General features: G+C 42.5%; 1 protein-coding gene and 1 pseudogene across 1 annotated transcript in view; both read left to right on the top strand.

Annotated features, from left to right (window-relative positions):
* The window catches only part of LOC129149068 (polyadenylate-binding protein 2-like), a 55,584-nt pseudogene extending 46,683 nt beyond the window's left edge, over window positions 1–8,901 (top strand).
* MPP7 (MAGUK p55 scaffold protein 7) overlaps window positions 8,593–19,082 on the top strand; it is a 345,710-nt gene continuing 335,220 nt past the window's right edge. The window contains exon 1 of the mRNA XM_054716587.1: window positions 8,593–8,751. The gene's annotated coding sequence lies outside the window, so the exon portion shown is untranslated. The remainder of the gene's footprint in view (window positions 8,752–19,082) is intronic.

The following is a 19,082-nucleotide window of genomic DNA, read 5'->3' on the forward strand; positions in this document are numbered from 1 at the left end:
CATTTGTAATCATGGCAAAAAATTGTAATATTTAAAAAAAATGCTAAGTGTAATTAAAAAATTATTTTCTTGCCTTAACTTCAAATGCCACAGATATGAAGAGTGTTTTAAAACTACATCAAACTAATTTAAATTTATAGCTTTCCAGACATAGCAAGTGGGAGGATGGAGATTTGGCTTATTATAAAAAACTTAACTTTTTATATCTATCTATCTATCTATCTATCTATCTATCTATCTATCTATCTAGATATAGATATAGAATATAGTCAGGTGGACATATGCATTGCAAGGAACATATAGTTTGAATAACCAAAGACTAGATCACGAACAGGTGGAGGTTCCTCTGGTTAGCATATCATCATTTAAGCAACTATCAGCCTTCTTAATGTGTTGTATCATCCCAGAGGTTCTTGACTGTTTAGCTATATCACATGTGTTAATATACCATGCTGGGGCCCACATACAGATGTGCACAAAGGTGTGCATGGGTCACAGGTAATCAAGGCCCAGACACCTCGATACCATGTTGTCATTCCTCAGAGTTATGAGGCAGTTCTCGGTTTACACACACATCCTTGAGGAGGCAGCCAATTGCCGCTTGCATCAGAATCAAAACTTGCAAGAGTTGCCAAACAGACAAAAATGAATAGAATGCATCACAGTCACTGCTAATAGTTTAGATAAATGCTTCTTTCTCAGGTACCATTGGTAGGTAAAAACTCCCCCATTTTAAAACGAGTTCCAAATTAATTAGTTTAGCAAATGCTCACTGGGCACTTACTAGGTGCCGGAACTGGTGATGCCACTGGGGATACTATGGTAGTAGACAGTTTTTCCTTCAATTTATAAGTGATATCAAGCCTGTATTTTTAGCTAAGAGAAAAAAAAAATTCCCCAAACTTATAGACTTAGAATTTTGGTAACTTTAACCTATAGATTAGTGGGGATAAAGTAGAGTTTCTTAACATCTCCCAAACATAACTGAGGGTACTCTCCCCCCACAAACAGGATCACTGTTGAGAGGAGTTAGTCAAGTATTTGTATTGCAGGAGAGAATAGTAGGAAGGATCGTATCAGTATCTCAGGGCTTGTGTAATTTGAGAAAGACCTTCAGGTAATTTTAATACCCTTTACTAATTTCTTCTTTGCTAGACTCTATAGATGTCATTGTTCCTGCATATGCATGTATTCGTGGTGTTATATAATCGCTGTTACAGAACTCTGGATCACTCTGGTCAAACAATGGTGGCAATGAGTTTGTGTGACCTGGTGCTACAGGAGGCTGCTGACATGAAGACAGAATGTGGGAAAGTGGGAGTTGATAATGATCAGGAAGATTTGGTCATTAATGATAAAATCCAGGTGTCAGACACCACCAGAGACAAACCTGGAGTCTAAGTTAGTTCTGCTTATGAACTTGTAATAAGGGAGAGTGCTCTAAGGAACCCAAAGAGGGCCTCACCAAACAGAAGAGATAGGGTTATTGTGGGGTGTGCAGGAATGGTGGAGTTTAGGAAAGACTTGAATGAAACAGGGTTGTGATTAGACTCAAAGCAGAGCAAGGCTGTCAGTAATATTTTGTAAACATTTAGTGATATTACTGACATCAGGTCAGGCTGGAAGGCAGATTCAGAGTCTAATTTCTGTGGAAACTATAAAATTAAGAGACATTTAGAATGCTGTGTTCCCAAATTTTATCTGAAAGTTTGTACCTGGGCTGGAAATAAAGGCTGCTTTCCTGGGTCAAAGCGAACTCAGTTTCCCATCATCCAGGCAAGAGTGGGTGTTCCTTTCTCATTGACACTCAAACAGCTAAGTGTTCAACAGTCTATGATTTTAGATAACAAGTTTTCTTAGCCTTATGTCCTTGGTGTCAATTAACAAAAGCAGTTTTTACAGATCCTCATTAGTATGACAAAATATAAAAGTAAAGTTTTGACTGAGGCACTGAAGACAATAGATGTGAAATTCTAAAGTAATTGCCAGAGCAGGAAGCAAACCTCAAAGGAAATATCTTAGCCCCTTGCTATCTCTTAAAACCCCCTCACTCTAAAACAGAATTAAGGTTGCCAAAGGGGAGGGGTTGGAGGACTGGATGAAAAAGGTGAAGGGATTGAGAAGTACAGATTGGTAACTACAAAATGGTCATGGGGATGTAAAGATACAACATAGGAAATACTAGTATAGTCAATAATCCTATATAATAAAAGCCTAATATGCAAATTGACCTAACGGCAGAATGACCGGTGGAACAACTGGTCACTATGATGCGCACTGACCACCAGGGGGCAGACGCTCAATGCAGGAGCTGCCCCCAGCCTGCAGGCCCCAGGCCAGCCAAGGCAGGTGCCAGGAGCCCTCCCCCCCCACCCTGATTGCCCTGCTGGTCGCCCCACAGATTGGCCCTGATTGCCGGCCAGGCCTAGGGACCCTACCCATGCACGAATTTTGTGCACCGGGCCTCTAGTATTGTAATAACTATGTATGGTGCCAGTTGAGTACTGGAAATATTAGGGGGGAAAGTTTGTAAACCACTATGCTGTACACCTGAAATTGATACAAAATAATAGTGACATAAATTGTAATTGAAAAAAACACACACACACACAAAACCTCACTCATCCCTGGCTGGGTAGTACCATTGGTTAAAGTATTGTCCTAATATGCCAAGGTGCGGGTTCCATCCTTGGTCAGGACACATACAAGAATTAACCAATGAATGCATAAACAAGTGAAACAACAAAAACCGATGTTTCTCTCTCTTTCTCTCTCAAATCAATCAATAAAAGTTTTTTTAAAACCCTCACTCAAAATGGGATCATAAAGGGGCATCAGAAGTGGAATTTAGTAAAGGATCCGTGAAGAGGGTTCTTAAGGAAAGCAATGCTGAGTCCCACCAAACCACTCATCCAAGATCTTCTTCTGTCATCTCACTGGAGAGGGATGCCAAGAGGACCATGAGGGCAACCTGACTGGTATTCTCTGGTATTTGAGGGTCTGACTTTTACCCGAGATATTCAAAGTTGAGAGGCTGAAGGTATTGGCTTGAAGCAGCAGTTCAGAGAGAGAGAGGGCAGGGGAGAGGGAGAGAGAATACTCAAGACTTACGTGCTCTACTTGTGGGATTAAAGTCTGTACCAGTGTTTCCTGAAGATCAGATGAGAGCCGTTTGTGAGAGACAACTGTATTGGAGATGTTTAAATCTTGCTCAAGAGGAACACCTGGAGAGGCTGAGGACTCCCACCTCCCCTCCAACAGGAGAATCTGCATAGAGTGGCCTTCAGGGAATCAGAAGCCAAGAGTGGCAGTGGCAGCCAGGCCAAATTTCATTGCCCAGGTGAGATGTTGCACTTTCAGGCCTCTAAGAGGAAAGCACCTAAGGGAGAAATGTGAATTTTAGTTACTGACCAGGCCCAACAAAAACTGTCCTGGCCGAGTACCAGTTGAACATAACTTGCTATCCTCAGACTTTCCCCATATCCTTTGTTATGAATTGGAGGAAGGTCTGAGGGAATAGAAAGAAGACTCCCTTTCCCCTTTGGGCAGATCTCCTACTAAATACATATTTAAGGTGCAGTGAATAGATTTTTAAGGTGCAAAGGTTGGCCTTCTGCTTCCATCATCTATCCCATTTGTCCTGCTTGTTCTACATACTGGTCCCATAGAAGACAAGAGCACTCTTTCTGGCATTCAACAAATTGGCATGTGCTTTTGCTCTTTAAATAAACTTAGGCCAAGAGGTACACTTTGACAGGGACATCAGGAATTAGTAGAAGATGTAAATGGGAATGGCAACTTGAAACTGAAAAAGAAGGGTACTTGGCATTGGAAGCCAACTGAAGTAGAGAGAGAGATTTCAAGAAAGCCAGAAATCAACATCAAAGGTTTTGGCCTTGGTCTCTGGGCATCCATTTTAGTGTGAAAAGATAGGCAAAGACCTTTGTTGAATATATAATAGAGCCCCACTGACTGACGATTGGAAACAGTGGGTTAAAGGGTTTGCTTTAAAAAGGTAAAAAATATGAATAATAAAATGGCAATAAATTACATACCTATCAACAAATAAATACCTATCAACAATTGAATCTAAAAAACAAACTAAAGGGACAAACAGAACAGAAACAAACTCATAGATACAGAGAACATTTGGACAGTTGCCAGATGGGGAGGGGAGTTGGGGGTAAAAAGGTGAAGGGATTAAGAAGTACAAACTGGTAGTTACAGAATCGTCATGGGGATGTAAAGCACAGCATAGGGAATATAGTAATATTGTAATAACTATTTATGGTGTCAGACCAGTACAAGATTTATTGGGATGATTACTTAGTAAGTAATATAATTTCTAATCATTAGGTTGTACACCTGAAACTAATATAATATTGTATGTTAACTATAATTGAAAAATAAAAATTATTTAAAGTAAAAATAGATAAATAAAATTAACTACCCTTAAAAAACAAACAAATGAGCAAACTCCCCACAAAAACACAAAGGACATAATGTCCCTATCTGCTAATCTGCCCAGTGCCTATTCTCTGGGAAATCTCTGTCCAAATCTACATGCCTCTAAAGACATGTTGATGACCCCCCTCCCCATCACCTCCCTGATCATAAGTGATGGGGTGGAGGGAAGGGGAGACCAATAAAAATTATCGGCTGGGTCAATAATATTCTTTCTCTATAGAGTATGAGATTCAGTCAATGGGGTTGACTCAGTCTCTGTGTGTGGCGGCGGGAGGTAGTTTAATCTGACTCATGGACTTGGAGCTGGGAGAATTGTTTTCCAGAGAAAAATAGAGCAGAACTGTAGAAAGAGGCGGGTTTGAAGATAGAGAAAACTCCAGCTGAGACCCTTACGGCTTTTCCAGTCCTGGCTGCTGGCCTTCCTGAGGACTGACTTACTTTTGCCCTTGGCTTCTACAGACTTCAATCAAGAGATAAAGTATAGCAAAGTTAGTGAGAATTTATTGGCCACAGCAAAAACATACTTAGGACAGGGAAATAAGGAAGGGCATAGAAGAAGTAACAGGAGAGCCTAGGCGGGGCTGCTTGGCTTACAGGGAAGTCAGAGAAAAGGGGGCCTTAGAGACAGGTTCGGGGGGTGAGCCTGGGATGAGCTGCCACTGCCCATTGCTCCCTTGGTTGCAAGTCTCTGGGGTTCCTTAGAGGGAAGAAGGGGGGAAGAGAATGGTGTGAGTGCGCTCCCCTGGGGGACAGTGTCAGCTGGGTCCTTCATCCTGAGTGTATTTATCTCTCTTTTGCTGATGGATTCCAGGGGAGGTCTTAGGGCAGGGTCTCAATAGAATATTCATCAGCTTTCCAGGTGTGCTCTTTCAGGGTCATGTTCTCCACTGATTGGTCCATGCCAGGGCAGGGGGTCATTAGTCAATGTGGCTGGTCCTGAGGCAGCCACTGTGTCACTTGTCTGTTTTTGCTGCTTTTCTGGGCTGGAGCTGAAATACAACTGAGGTCTAGATGTTATCTCTAGGGAAAAGTGATATACTAGGGGATGACAGGTTACCCTGGGGGCCAGGTCCTTGTTTTCCAGTGTTGCCCCTTGCTAGGCATCCAGGGCTTTCTGTCCTGGTGAGTTTCTGTACCTGGTCCATTGTCCTTGTTCTGCTCATGTCTGTCTAACACTGATAACACCTCTGTATTTATAATTAACTTTTGAACTCTATTATTGGGGTGCAGAGATTACTTTCCAGTGGCTTTGAAGCACTGTGCCATATACTAGTATTTTAAAAATTACATTTTAACTTACTTTTAAAAATTTGTTTAGCTGCTGCTTCTTTTGATTCACCTGCCACTTTTAGCTTAATACTCTGACATTTCCCAGCATTCTCTCTGGCCCTCCATAGTGGGGCTGGATCTCTTTCCTTATAAGCTCGCTAATGGTGTATGTTCAACTTACCTCATCTTGTTTTATTTTTTATTTATTGATTTTAGAAAGGAGAGAGAGAGAAAAAAAAACATTTATTTGTTGTTTCATTTATTTGTGCATTGTTTTGTTGCTGTTGTTGTAAGTCTTTTAATACAAACCAATAAACAAATATTTTACTACCTATTCACTAAATTCTATTAATAATAAAAAGAAAGCAAACAAATTCCATTTTAAGTCATTGTACTAAATTTTAAGTTATTGTGCTAAAACATTATTATAAGCTATATCAAAATATGCAGAAAATAATAGAAAAGAGTATAACAAACACTTGAGTCCCTACAAAGTTCTTTTATTAATTCTTAATGTTTTCCTCAATTCTTAATTTTTTGGTTTTGTTTTGAATCTTTATTGTTGAACATATTACAGATGTCCCCCCCCCTTTCCTCCTATTGCCCCCCTCCACTTGGTTCCTGCCCACCCCAGGCCTTTACCACACTATTGTCTATGTCCCTGGGCAATGCATAAATTCATATAAATTTTTTGGTTAATCTCTTCCTGCCACCCCCTCCCTGACCCCCTTTCTTGTATGGGTCCTGACTGGGGATTGAACCTGAAACCCTTAGTGTATGGGACAATGCTCTAACCAACTGAGCTAGCTGGCCAAGGTCTCTACCCTCCCTCCCTCCCCCAGTTATATACTTACTACTAAACATAATTATATCTCAACACTAAGTCATTTGCTCAGAGTACTCTGGAACACATTTTCAGACTGTTGTTTAGGAGTCCATGTATTATAAGGGTTCTGTAAAATATTTGTTAAGTAATTAGTTTACTGTCCTTATTCTCAGCACAAAGAGAGAAAAGAGAATTTGTCCTTGTCTTTGTATCAGCTTTCTTGTCCTTACTTCTTTACAAGTTCATGTTTACCTAAACATTCCTTTCCTTCCTTAGGTTTGTTTTTTGTCAACCTCCAATTTTTTTTTTTTTACTACTATTTAATGTATAGAGTTGTTGGGGGAAGTGCTTCATTTCAAATAGCGTATTTCAAAACCTCATGGAAATTACAAGAAAAATTGAATAGTAAAACAGCCAGACATAGTTAAGTGAGTGTGGTCCCCAGGTAAGATATGGTGACTTGGGGTTTGGCTGATGTGGTCTGAAGCTCAGATTACTTAACTATGGGTCATTGATAATCATCTCAACTCCCTCCTCCTCCCTCCTGCTTTCAATTTTAAAAGTCTGAGTCACATCTTGAAGCTTTGTCACATTCCTTTCTTATAATTCCCTGTATTAGCTAAGTTTTCCAATTTATATCTTCTGAATTAATTTCTGTTGTCTACTTTAAAAAAACATGTTTTTATTGATTTCAGAGAGAGGAAGGGAGAGGGTCAGGGAGAGAGAGATAGAAACATCATTGATGAGAGATTCATCCATGGGCTGCCTCCTGCACACCCTCTACTGGGGCCCTGAAAGGGAATCTAACCATGACTGCCTGGTTCATGGGTCCATGTCCAACCCCTGAACCAAACTAGCAGGACTGTTGTCTACTTTTTTTGATTAAAGCTTTATTCATTTGGTATTTTGGACTCTAAATTCTTCCTGTCAGGGAGGATCTGTTCACAGTGTAGTGTATTATACACCGTACGTTGGATAAATGGTAGTTACTCGGGACACAGTAGGGGGCACCTCAGTCATATTTGTAAAATTCTTTAAGAGAGCAGAAGGGGGCTGATGTCAATACATATTTTTTGATGGCACTCAGCTGTTGCATATATTATTGTATTTTCTTGTATTGTGGAGGAATTAGTTCCCCGGATATCCTCAAAAGTTTGCCTTTACCATTCTCTGCACCTTACTCATTTTTTAAAATTATCAAAGTAATACATGCTTCATATGGAACACAGAAAGGCAATAAAGACACGCATAATCTTACCAGGTGAAAATATTTTATGCCTTTTCTTTGTATATAATTTCCTTCTGAATCTTGTTAGAGTTTAAAAAATGCCCATGAGACTTCTCAATGGCCAAGCGATGTTACAGGTTAGATGTTATTCACCACGTTCATAAGCAAATCAAAGAATCGCTGTCGGGTAAGGAAGTTCATATCTGACACAGGAACCTGGGTGCCCAGGATTCTGTGCAGGTAGGTTTCTGGTTCTTTAACCACAGCCGGTTCTGCGGCCGCCTGGGAATTAGGCGGGTGGGGGCGGAGCTTCCGATGGTGGAAAGTAGGGGAGAGGAGCCACAGAGCTGTCACCAACCAGGGCTCAGCTTTGTTTTCCCTCACCGACTGTTCAGAGCGCTCTTCTGGCGAGGCTGTCTTCAAGTCTGACACGCCTACCCCTAACGCAGCCTATCAGTAGAGCCTCAGACAAAGCGTCCGCGGCGCCCCGCCCCTCTGTCGTGGCCCCGCCCCCTCCGCCGTGGCTCCGCCCCTCCCCTCCACCGTGGCCCCGCCCCTCCCCTCCGCCGTGGCTCCGCCCCTCCCCTCCGCCGTGGCCCGCCCCTCCCCTCCGCCGTGGCTCCGCCCCTCCCCTCCGCCGTGGCCCCGCCCCTCCCCCTCCGCCGTGACTCCGCCCCGCCCCTCCGCCGAGGCCCGCCCCGCCCCTCCGCCGAGACCCGCCCCTCCGCCGAGGCCCGCCCCGCCCCTCTGCCGTGGCTCCGCCCCGCGGAGGGCGGGGTGAGTGGCTACTCGCAGGGCTGGAGGTGGGGGCCGGCTCCTGCTGGGATCCGGCTTTCCGCGCCCGCCGGCTTCTGTTTGTCCTCTGCAGCGGCGCTGTTGCGGTCTGTCTCGTTGCCTCGGAGCCCGGGGCTGCAGGGGCCAGAGCGAGCACGCCTCCCGCGGCCACGGCAGCCCAGAGCAGGTAATGGGGCGCCGGGGCTGCAGTGCCGATGGGAGCACCCGGCTGGGTGCGGGCGGTGGGATCTGCTCCCCCTGCTGCTCCGGCCGGAGGCGGCGGCGGGGACCAACCACCCGAAGACACCCGCCCGCCTTCGGGCTCCTCCGCCCGTAGCGCGCCGGTACCTTGCGGAGCGGCGAGGTGGGGGCGGGGCCGGGAGCGGGGACCTGTGGGTGTGGGGCCTCGGCCGCTGCGGGCGGGACCCCTTGGGGACCTCCCGGCGAGGCGGCTGGGCCCAGCGGAGGACGTGCAGGTGGAGGGAAAAACCGCGGAGTTGAGTCAGAGTCCCGCACCCCAGGGAAAGGACCCACTGATAGTAGCGATTAGCTGCTCAATTTAATGAAAAGGCTTTTTTTTTTTTAATTGAGAAGGTATCTCCCCTTGGGTAGTGTTAATTACTACATTTTCTGGAGACAGGCGCTTTGCAGCGAGATTTACACATGAACATTGCTTGCTTCTTTTAAATTAACGTGAACTAGTTTGAGGGCTTTTTTCAGGTGACAAGTAGACAGAAGCAGGGTGACTCACCTTGGTCTGCCCTGAAGTGGGGAGCGGCGCGATAGCAGCCCGGGGGAGGAATGCTGATGAGGGAGGAATGCCTGTGCAGGTTTGAAAGGATGGTGGGGTGGAACCTGGTTTCTGTCACTCTCAGCGGTAAGAGTAGAATGACTCCTTTTTCCTCTTTATAATTTTTTATATTTTTAAAATGCTTTTATTGATTTTTAAAGAGAGAGAGGAAGGGAGAGGTATACAGAGCTATAGAAACATCCATGAGAAACATCATCCGTCGCTGCCTTCTGTACGCCTCCTACCCGGCATCGAGCCCAAAGCCCGGGTATGTGTCCTGACCGGGAATCGAACCAGCGACCTCGTTTCATGGGTTGACGCTCAGCCGCTGAGCCACACCGGCGGGTTTTTCTAATTTTTTAAAACAGATTTCAGATTTGTTTTTTTAAAACAAGGCCTCTTTAAAAACAGCCTCTGGGTTTTAGGGATGCACCTGCTACTCATGCAGTGACACTTTGCAGACAAGTCCTAACCAATTATCTTGATTTGATTTACTTATAAAGAAGCACTTTGAATCACTCTTACCTTTTCTTTGACGTGTTTAATATATCCTTTTTCATTCCCCACTTGTTCACAAGAGCAATGGTGAAGGTCTCCCAAGTTTTAGCAATAATAATGGCACAGTGAGGACTCTTGAAGCAGTGAGACCCCTCCCCCCCCCCCCCCCCCCCCCGCCCCGCCTTTCCAGGTGCATGCTCTTATACAAACTAGTTTTTCCCATTTAGTTCTTTTAATGGAGAAGCTCAAAGCATGGTGTAAATTTTAGTATCCTCCTGCCCTCCGGGAGGCAGGTAGTATTTATCATGCTTATTTTACAGATACCTAAGCTCAATGCCCTAAAGATGAAAGGCGCTCTGCCCCAGGTTACTTGACTCCTGCTCGATTTTGTACCTGTAATGGATTTAATCCAGGACCCAGCAAGGTCCCCACCATCAAGTAAGCTTCTGCATACCCATTTGATCCATGGATATGAGTCAGAGATGGAGATGGTTATTTCCCAGTAAAGAAATACTGTCCTTTTCTTTTTCACCTGAGGTTGCAGATAGTCTGAATCACACCACAAAGGTATTTTTTCACACAGGCAAAACCAAACCAAACAAAACTGAGTGGTGCTATGTGAAAATCTTTTATTTTAAATTTCCGGAGATGTTCCAAATTAGAGAACCTTATTTATGTTTGCATCAGTGGACTTCAGCAGTGTTGTTAAATTTGAAGTGTAATGTATTTTGGTCACAGTTTATGACTTTGTTTCTGTTAATTTGGTAGAAAGGTTGAAAATGTAAAAATCATTTCTTCCTTAATCAGAATAAATCAAGGAAGGGAGTGTAGTGTTAATGGAGAGTAGTATTAGGTGATTATTTGGGAGGAACCTTTAGAATGATGTCATGGCTTGGGGCACTCAGAATTGTTATGTTAAATTTATTAGTCATCAAGAACGTGGAAATGTCTTATGAATAACTGAATGAAACAGATTTAATCGTGAAATAATCTCTTGTTTTCATGGTAAATGCATCTGTTGCATGTACCATGTATGTTTTGACATAATTGACTTATGTAGGATATTAAGCATCCAAGCCCTGTCATCTACCTCTGATTCTTTGTGTGTTTTTTCTAGTACCAAAGGAAAAATTTCCATAAAGAAACCTTTATCATCTGTCAATTTGTATGGAAAATGAGTCCTGTCTTCTGGTGGTCATAGCTTTCTTGAAGTGTGAGAAATTGCAAGAAGATTTAGACTTTTTATAAAATAGTTGCTTGTGTTCTTAACATAGTATCTCTGCCCTTTATCGACTTCCACCAGATGGTGCACTGGGTAATGCTTTTTGGAGAGTTCAATCAGATTATTTTTTTTTTCTGATAACATTTCACTGACAAAGGTACAAATGTCCTGCAACTGATTCTGTTGTAATTGCACTTCAGAGAGAATTGCAGTCAGTGGTTTAAGTCAGTTTTATTAAATGAGATTATTTGGATGGAAGAAAACAGCAGCTTAATTTAAAGTGAAGGAAATTGTTGGTAATTTTAGAAATAACTTCTACTAAAAAGCTCTCTGGTTCTTCTTGTGGTCAGGAACCCGGACAAGAATGTGGATTTATTGGTCCTTATCAGGCATGTAGAAGTTTTTTTTCCTTGAATGCTCATTTATATCTTTCTTATCCCTTAGGAGAGCATGGTTATCACCCTGCTTCACTTATGAACCCTGCTGATGGTAGGAGCTGTCCCTCAAGCTTGCGTGTTCCAAGGATAGCTTGGTGAGGTTTTTAGAGAAGGGAGATGAGAAAACATAGCTGTTGCTTTGATAAGAAGCAGTACCCATTTTAGGCAAACTTGAATATACATGGCTCTCTATTGCTCCAGATTGAGAACTGGAGTTGGGGGAGAGAAGAGGGCTGTTGGTCGAAGTATTGATTGGAAAAGAGATAGCATGCTATAAAGGGCTGGTCTAGGTAAGGGACAATGACAACTTTAGCACTTTTTGCTGTAGTATATACGGTAAAACCATCTGGTTAGCTTTACTCAGGACAAAAACATGCTCTTGGAAAGACAGTGCCTATATATGTTTACTGAAAACAATTTGAATCTTGAGAAATATTTCTGAGTGTTGTAACTTTTTTTGGCAAATAGAGGTTTGTTGAAGTGGTGTAAAAATTTGGAGTTGAACCACGGATACAAAGTATTATGGAACTGTGGACCAAGATTGTCAAGCTTCTACTGCTGATAATCACAATGGTTTTTTCCTCTTCCTAATACAGCTCTGTTTTAACTTGTGGAGATTCTATTGGATCTCTGTGTTCTGTTCATGTTTTGAATCTAGCTCAGTTCCTGGTAAGACCCATCAGTGTAGACTTCTTTTTTGGATTGTCTAATCAGAGTACGTACAGAGTAGGTGTTTCGTCAAATTTAGGGGAGGAGTTACTGTAATGTTGGCAATGAGGAAATGAATTAATGTTATTTTGATATGTTTAGAGGCATTTTGAATAGAATCGAAATTTTGCATTTTGGAGTTTTCAAAATGGTGATCATTTGACATGCATGCAATTAAGTTGAATATGAAAACTTTAGACCAGTGATTCTCAAACTTTAGCTTGCCTCCCAATCACCTGGAGGGCACTTTAAAAGTTAGGTTGCACCCTAACTGGTTTGGCTCAGTGGATAGAGCATTGGCCTGCGGACTCAGGGGTCCCAGGTTTGATTCCCATCAAGGGCATGTACCTTGGTTGCGGGCACATACCCAGTAGGGAGTGTGCAGGAGGCAGCTGATCGATGTTTCTCTCTCATCGATGTTTCTCTCTCTTCCTCTCCCTTACTCTCTGCAAAAAAAATCAATAAAACATATTAAAAATAAATAAATAAAAGTTAGTTGCTAATTCAGTAGGTCTGGGGGTGGGCCCTGAGATTTTGCACTTTTAATACATTCCCAGGTAACAGTGATGCTGCTGGCCCGGGGACCATCCTTTGAAAACCACTGAGAAGACTCCAGGGGGAATACGATGCAGTGGTTAAGAATATAGGCTTTGAAGTTTGAAAGGTCTGGATTTGAATCTCTGCTCTGCCACTTACTAAATCCTTGACTTCAGGCAAATTATTTTTACCTGATTTCTCATTTCTTTCTTTTTCTTTTAAAATTTATCTCTATGTTGAAAGTATTACAGATGTCCCCTTTTTGTTTTCTCATTTCTAAAGGGGAAATAATATAGTATTATGTTGCTGTGAGTATTGAGTAAACACAAATGTGTATAAAAGCTTCTAGAACAGTGCCTGGCAGGTTGCAAACATGCAAAAAATGTTGGCTTTTAATCATAAAAATAAATGAATGTATGAAAAAAATAGGATCGTGAATCTGGGAAAGATACATGAGTACTCAATTTCTACTTAACAAATGAAGCAAAAGTTGGTGGATCCTAGTAATTTTCAAGAAACATTTTTTAGAGACATAGAATATTTACATGCGCGGTGCCTTTCCCCCCTAAAAAGCATGAATTCTGTGGTCATGCAGTAATCATTGTAGTCCACACTTTATATAACGGGAGCTTTAAATGTTGTTCCTGAGAGTTTAGTTGCAGGAAATACCTAAAAGTCATCTTCAGAACACACTATATCACCTGTGATATGGTGACTTTATATGTGATGACTCTGAATGCAGTTCTTGGAGATGTCTTGGCTCAGCTTGCTGAATGCCTGGTTAATTATCTTTTTAAAATTGGTTTTGAGAGAGAGAGCGAGAGTGAGAGAGAGGAGATAAGAGACTGAAAGATAGATAAAGAGAAAAGAGAAACATAGGTTTGTTGTTCCACTTATTTGTGCATTCATTGGTTGCTTCTTTATGTGCCTTGACTGAAATGGAACTCGCAACCTTGGCATATCAGAACGATGCCCCAACCAACTGAGCTACCCAGCCAGGGCAATGCCTGGTTAATTTTCTTTCTGCTCATCTGAGTGCCAACTCCTTGTTGGCAATCCTCTGAAAAGTTGCACCCCTCCTTCCCATTATTCCTGTCACAATCACTCATTATATATCTGCTGTGGTACCTATTACACTCTTATCATAATTTTGTTTAATGTTTATTGTTTCCTTGGCTAGAATGTAAACTCTATGGGCAAGGGCCTGATCTTGGCTGTTGTGTTCCCAACATAGTACTTGGTGTAGAGGGACTTAGTTAATACATATTGTACTTGGTGTAGAGGGACTTACTTAATACACCATAGTACTTGGTGTAGAGGGACTTAGTACATATTGAAGGAATGTATGAGGTGGGGACCTCCTGTTGTGGGTCCCCCCCCCCCCCCCCGGCCCAAATCAGTTGTGCAGACTTGAGTGGATGCTGAGTTTGTTAGGTAAGACAAGGGCCTCATGTCTGGGCATTTCTTAATAAATGCTATTCTTTAAATGTTAAAATATAGCACAGTATTTTGCAGACCAGCTGTAAACAGAATGAGCTTGACAGAAACTCAACCCATAAACATAGCCAACTGCAATGTAATTGACTAAATCGTGTAGAGAAGCAATGGCTAAGCTTCCCTTCTTGCTTGCTGCAAGTAAAAGAAAATTATTTTGGGGGCAAGCACATCTCATTCTTGAATAGAGCAGCCCAAGCTAGAGTACCCCAAGTGGTGAACCCATTAAGTTAGGTAACAAGTTCATGGCCCACTATCATTATTGGTACATGGAAAGCCTGTCCTTTTATTGTATCTTTGACCTTAATCTCCTGTCCGCATGCATGTTCCCTCTTCCCTGCACAGGACCCTCTCAGATATATATACATAATTTCATCAAATACTGCCAGAGTATCTGGAATGGCTGTGCTAGTTTACATTCTTGCCTGCTGTTATCCCCACACTCTTACTGGCACTTGATATTTTCTGACCTTATCATTTTTTTTTTTTCCAATCTGATGTAGCAGATGGAGTGATGTTACTGTTCTTATTTGCAGTTCTCTGATTACTAATGCAATTGAGTATCCTATCATATGTTTATTAGCTGTGTGGGTTTCTCTTTGTGTGAATTGGCATTTTTATGTTCTTTCCCTCTTGTAGCATAGACAGTGGCCTCTTGATAACTTTAGTACCTTAAAGGGAATTCGTCTTGCCATGGTTGGTGTATCTAAGTGGTTAGAGCATTGGCCTGTGCACCTGTGGATCTCGGGTTCGATTACTGATATTTCTCTCTCACATGGATGTTCTCTCCCTCTTCTCCCCCCCCCACCCCTCGCTCCCTTCCAGTCTCTAAAAATCAATGGAAAAAAGTATTCTTGGATGAGGATTAAAAAAAAAAAAAAGGATTTCATCTTTAGTTTCACCTTTAATTGGAAGATTTCATTTTTTAAATTTTATTTTTTTTTTTATTGTGACTTCTTTGGTTTTGAAAACTTGAGAAATAAGCACAGACTTCTCTTCTTAGTCTTGGTAAGGAAGCTGTCACCGCTGGTATATAGTTCTTAATTCCAAACAGTTAGAGTTGTGTATATTGAGGTTTTTAAATTAAAAATTTGAATTATTTTTGTCACGCTTTTCCAAAATAAGTTATGTGTAAAGACTCTGGTTAGTTGAAAGCCATCATATGTTTGGAAAAACAAAGTGGAAATTGTGCAACTTGAACTATGAATTTAAAAAATGTATTGAACTATATTCTACCTGGAAAAATGCATATTCTACATACATATATAGTAGGGATGCATATATCCTGAGTGTGCAGCTCACTGAATTTTCACAAATCAGACACACTCTTGTAATCAGCACTCAGATGAAGAGACAGAATATTAGCAGGACCCCAGGACCACCCTTATGCTCATTTCCATGACCCCAAGTTGTAACAGCTGGAATAAAAGTGGTGGTAGTTCGTGGTCTTGGTCTGTCATTTGGCTCCCCAGTTGGGCTCCCAAATTTTGGTGTTTTGTTTCAAGGGGAAATCAAAGAAAAAGGCCATGTCCGAAAGCTCAATTGAATAAGTACAGCTTTGACCTGTGAACTCCAAACATTGGTGTTGTGGTTTTCAAACTTTTGATTTTAGTACTACTTCACACTCCCGAAAATTATTAAAGATTGTTGTTTATGTTGGGTTATATCTATCAATATTTCCTGAATTAGAAATTAAGACAGGAAAAATTAGAGTATTCATTAAAAAATAACAACCCCATTAAATGTAAACATAAATAACATTTCTTTATGGAAAAAGAGCTACAATATTAAAAGTAAGTGAAATGAGTGGTATTGTTTTACATTTTTGTAACTTTTTAAAATGTCTGGCTTACTAGAAGACAGCTGGATTCTTGTATCTGTTTCTGCATTCAATTGTTTGGCTGAAATAAATGAAGAAAGTCCACCTCATAAAGACCTTCAATTGGAAAAACAACTTCTTATTACAATTGGCCTTGAAATTATAATTAAATAAGAATTTGTTTTAATGGTATTTTTTTTTAGATAATTGTGGATATTCTCTTTGATATTACACCAAAACTCTGCAAGTGACAATTTCGTAAAGTTGCAGAGTGGAATCTGAACCCATACCAATAAACTTGTCTCACTGTTACATTTAAATCTACTGGTCTGCCTTGCACTTTGACTCTTTTTATACACATGCATGATTTTGAAAATATTGATTCACAGAATTACATAAATCTTTCAAATGTTGGCTCATTTTATGGTACCATTTGAAAAAAATCACTAGTGACCCTGTTAGAATTTTTTTTTTTATCCTCACCTGAGGATAGTTTTCCCATTGATTTTTTTTTTTTTTTTAGAGAGTGGAAGGGGGTGATGAGGGGCGAGAAAGAGAGAAAGAGAAACATGGAAGTGAGAGATACATTGATTAGTTGCCTCCCATATTTCCTGTGAGTAGTAATCAGATCTTGATTTGACTGTTTCTATTTTTTGGTAAAACTGCTTCAAAGGTGGTGACATGTACCCTTAGCTACAGTCATGCAATGTTGATCGTCTCTCTTTTTTGTCATGTTCATGGCCATTGATCCATTATCCATTGTTTAGATCCATATTTTATGAGATTTTACAAAATGATGACATTTTAATTATTATTTTTTCATTATAATATATAATATATATTGTAATCCTCACCTGAGGATATTTTTCCCATTGATTTTTAGAGAGAGTCGAAGGGAGGTGGCGGGGGGTGGTGCGGGGGGCAGAGGGTGGTGGTGGGAGACATGCCCTTGACCAGGAATGAAACCTGAGACCCTTCTGTTCAAGTGCCGGCACTCTAACCATTAGCAACACTGGCCAGGGCGAGAATATCTTTTTTAAAGAGAAAATATGTTATTTGAGATGAAGTTAGTATAGAAAAGGCCGGTAAAATGTTCGATTTCTAAAAAATCAGTTTCAACATGATGAGACTACAGGACAAGTCTGTTCAGGATGAAGAAACTTTTCCTTTTTGGGGCGGTGCTTTTATTGGACCCCTTTCAGCCTGGGACTCTTCACAGGCTGCTGCTGCTGCTGCCCACCCTCCAGCTCTGTTCAGTGGCCTGTGGGAAGGAGGGAGGGTGGGCAGAAGCTTGGGGCTGGAGACACATCATCAGCTCTCCCTATCTTCATAGAGCTGGCTCAAGGGCCGCCAGGCCAGTGCCCCACAAATCCAAGGCACTGGGGACAGCCCCTCACAACCAGTCCTCAGCTAGCTAAGTGTCCAACATGTGCCCATTGCCCAGCCATGGGCCATGCGTGGGGATCGTCCTGGGTCTCTGAGCCGCCCCATTCTACTGCTGCAGACACTTTTGAGCCACCTGCCGTTCGCTCTAGTCCCGTTCCTCCATGTTGCTGCAAATGTTCATCCTTCCATGAGGAAGTGTTTTTCCAGCGTGGAGTTGGGTTTCACCCGCTTGCTGGCCTGATCCCACATACCCTGCCACTGGCTCAGGGGCAGGGCTGCCAGAATGCCCTGGGGATGGGTGCAGACCAGGCCAACTCGGTTCTCCAGTTAAGCCCACGAGTTTTTAGGCGGTATTCAGAACCTATCTTGCCCTAGCCACTCCTTCAAGACAGGGCCACAACTTGGGGGCACTAGCGGCTGCGGGGTGCACGGAAGTCAGCGGTCGGTGTAGGGACTGGGGGCCATGCATGCCAATGAGAGAAACGCAGGCTCCCCAGCACGAGGTAGCTCGTCTCCACTCCCCTCCATTGTTTCTCTGCTCCCCTCCCTTGTTTTCTTGCACTGATTTTTGTAAGTAAGTCAAAAGGAAACTGTTAATAGAAAAATCCTTTTGTCATATTTTGGAAGTAAGTTAAATCGTTTGAAAAAAATTTATGGTGGATATATCTTGGTTTTATTAAAGAAATTGGAATTTTAAAAAATCAAAACAGGATTTTTTTCTTGCCTCTAGAGTGATATATTTATTGCATGTAATTATCCTTTTATGTAGCTTACATTGCATTCTGAGAGCAGACTTGAGAATATATAAGGTGTCCTTGACTTCAAGGTGCTTGTAGTGTAATAAAATAGGTGAAAAGTTGACCTTTATTTTATATGTTTATTAGAGGCCCGGTGCACAAAATTCATGCACCGAGGGGGGTTGGCCCTCAGCCCAGCCTGTACCCTCTCCAATCTGGGACCCCTCGAGGGATGTCTGACTGCTCTCACAATCCAGGACTGCTGGCTCCCAACTGCTTGCCTGCCTGCCTTCCTGATTTCCCCTAACTGCTTCTGCCTGCCAGCCTGATCACCCCCTAACCACTCTGCTGCCAGCCTGTTTGCCCCCAACTTCCCTCCTCTGCCAGCCTGGTCACCCCTAACTGGCCTCTCCTGCAGGGTTGATCACCTCCAACTGCCCTCCCTTGCAGGCCTGGTCCTTCTCAACTGCCCTCCCTTGCAGGCCGGGTGCCTCCCAACTGCCCTCTCCTGCTGGCCATCTTGTGGTGGCCATCTTGTGTCCACATGGGGGCAGGATCTTTACCACATGGGGGCAGTTATATTGTGTGTTGCAGTGATGATCAATCTGCATATTACTCTTTTATTAGATAGGATAGAGGCCTGGTACAGGGGTGGGGGGCAGCTGGTTTGCCCTGACGGGTGTCCCTGATCAGGTGGGGGTTCCCTTGGGGTGTGGGGCGGCCTGAGTGAGGGGCCTGTGGTGGTTTGCAGGCCGGCTACGCCCCCTGGCAATGCAAGCGGAGGCCCTGGTATCTGGAATTTATTTTCCTTCTACAATTGAAACTTTGTAGCCTGGAGCGGAGCCAAGCCTGGGGCCCCCTCTGAGGCCCGAAGCCATTTGTGTTGGGGT

The sequence above is a fragment of the Eptesicus fuscus genome, chromosome 5, assembly GCF_027574615.1.
Source record: "Eptesicus fuscus isolate TK198812 chromosome 5, DD_ASM_mEF_20220401, whole genome shotgun sequence".
Lineage (NCBI taxonomy): Eukaryota > Metazoa > Chordata > Mammalia > Chiroptera > Vespertilionidae > Eptesicus > Eptesicus fuscus.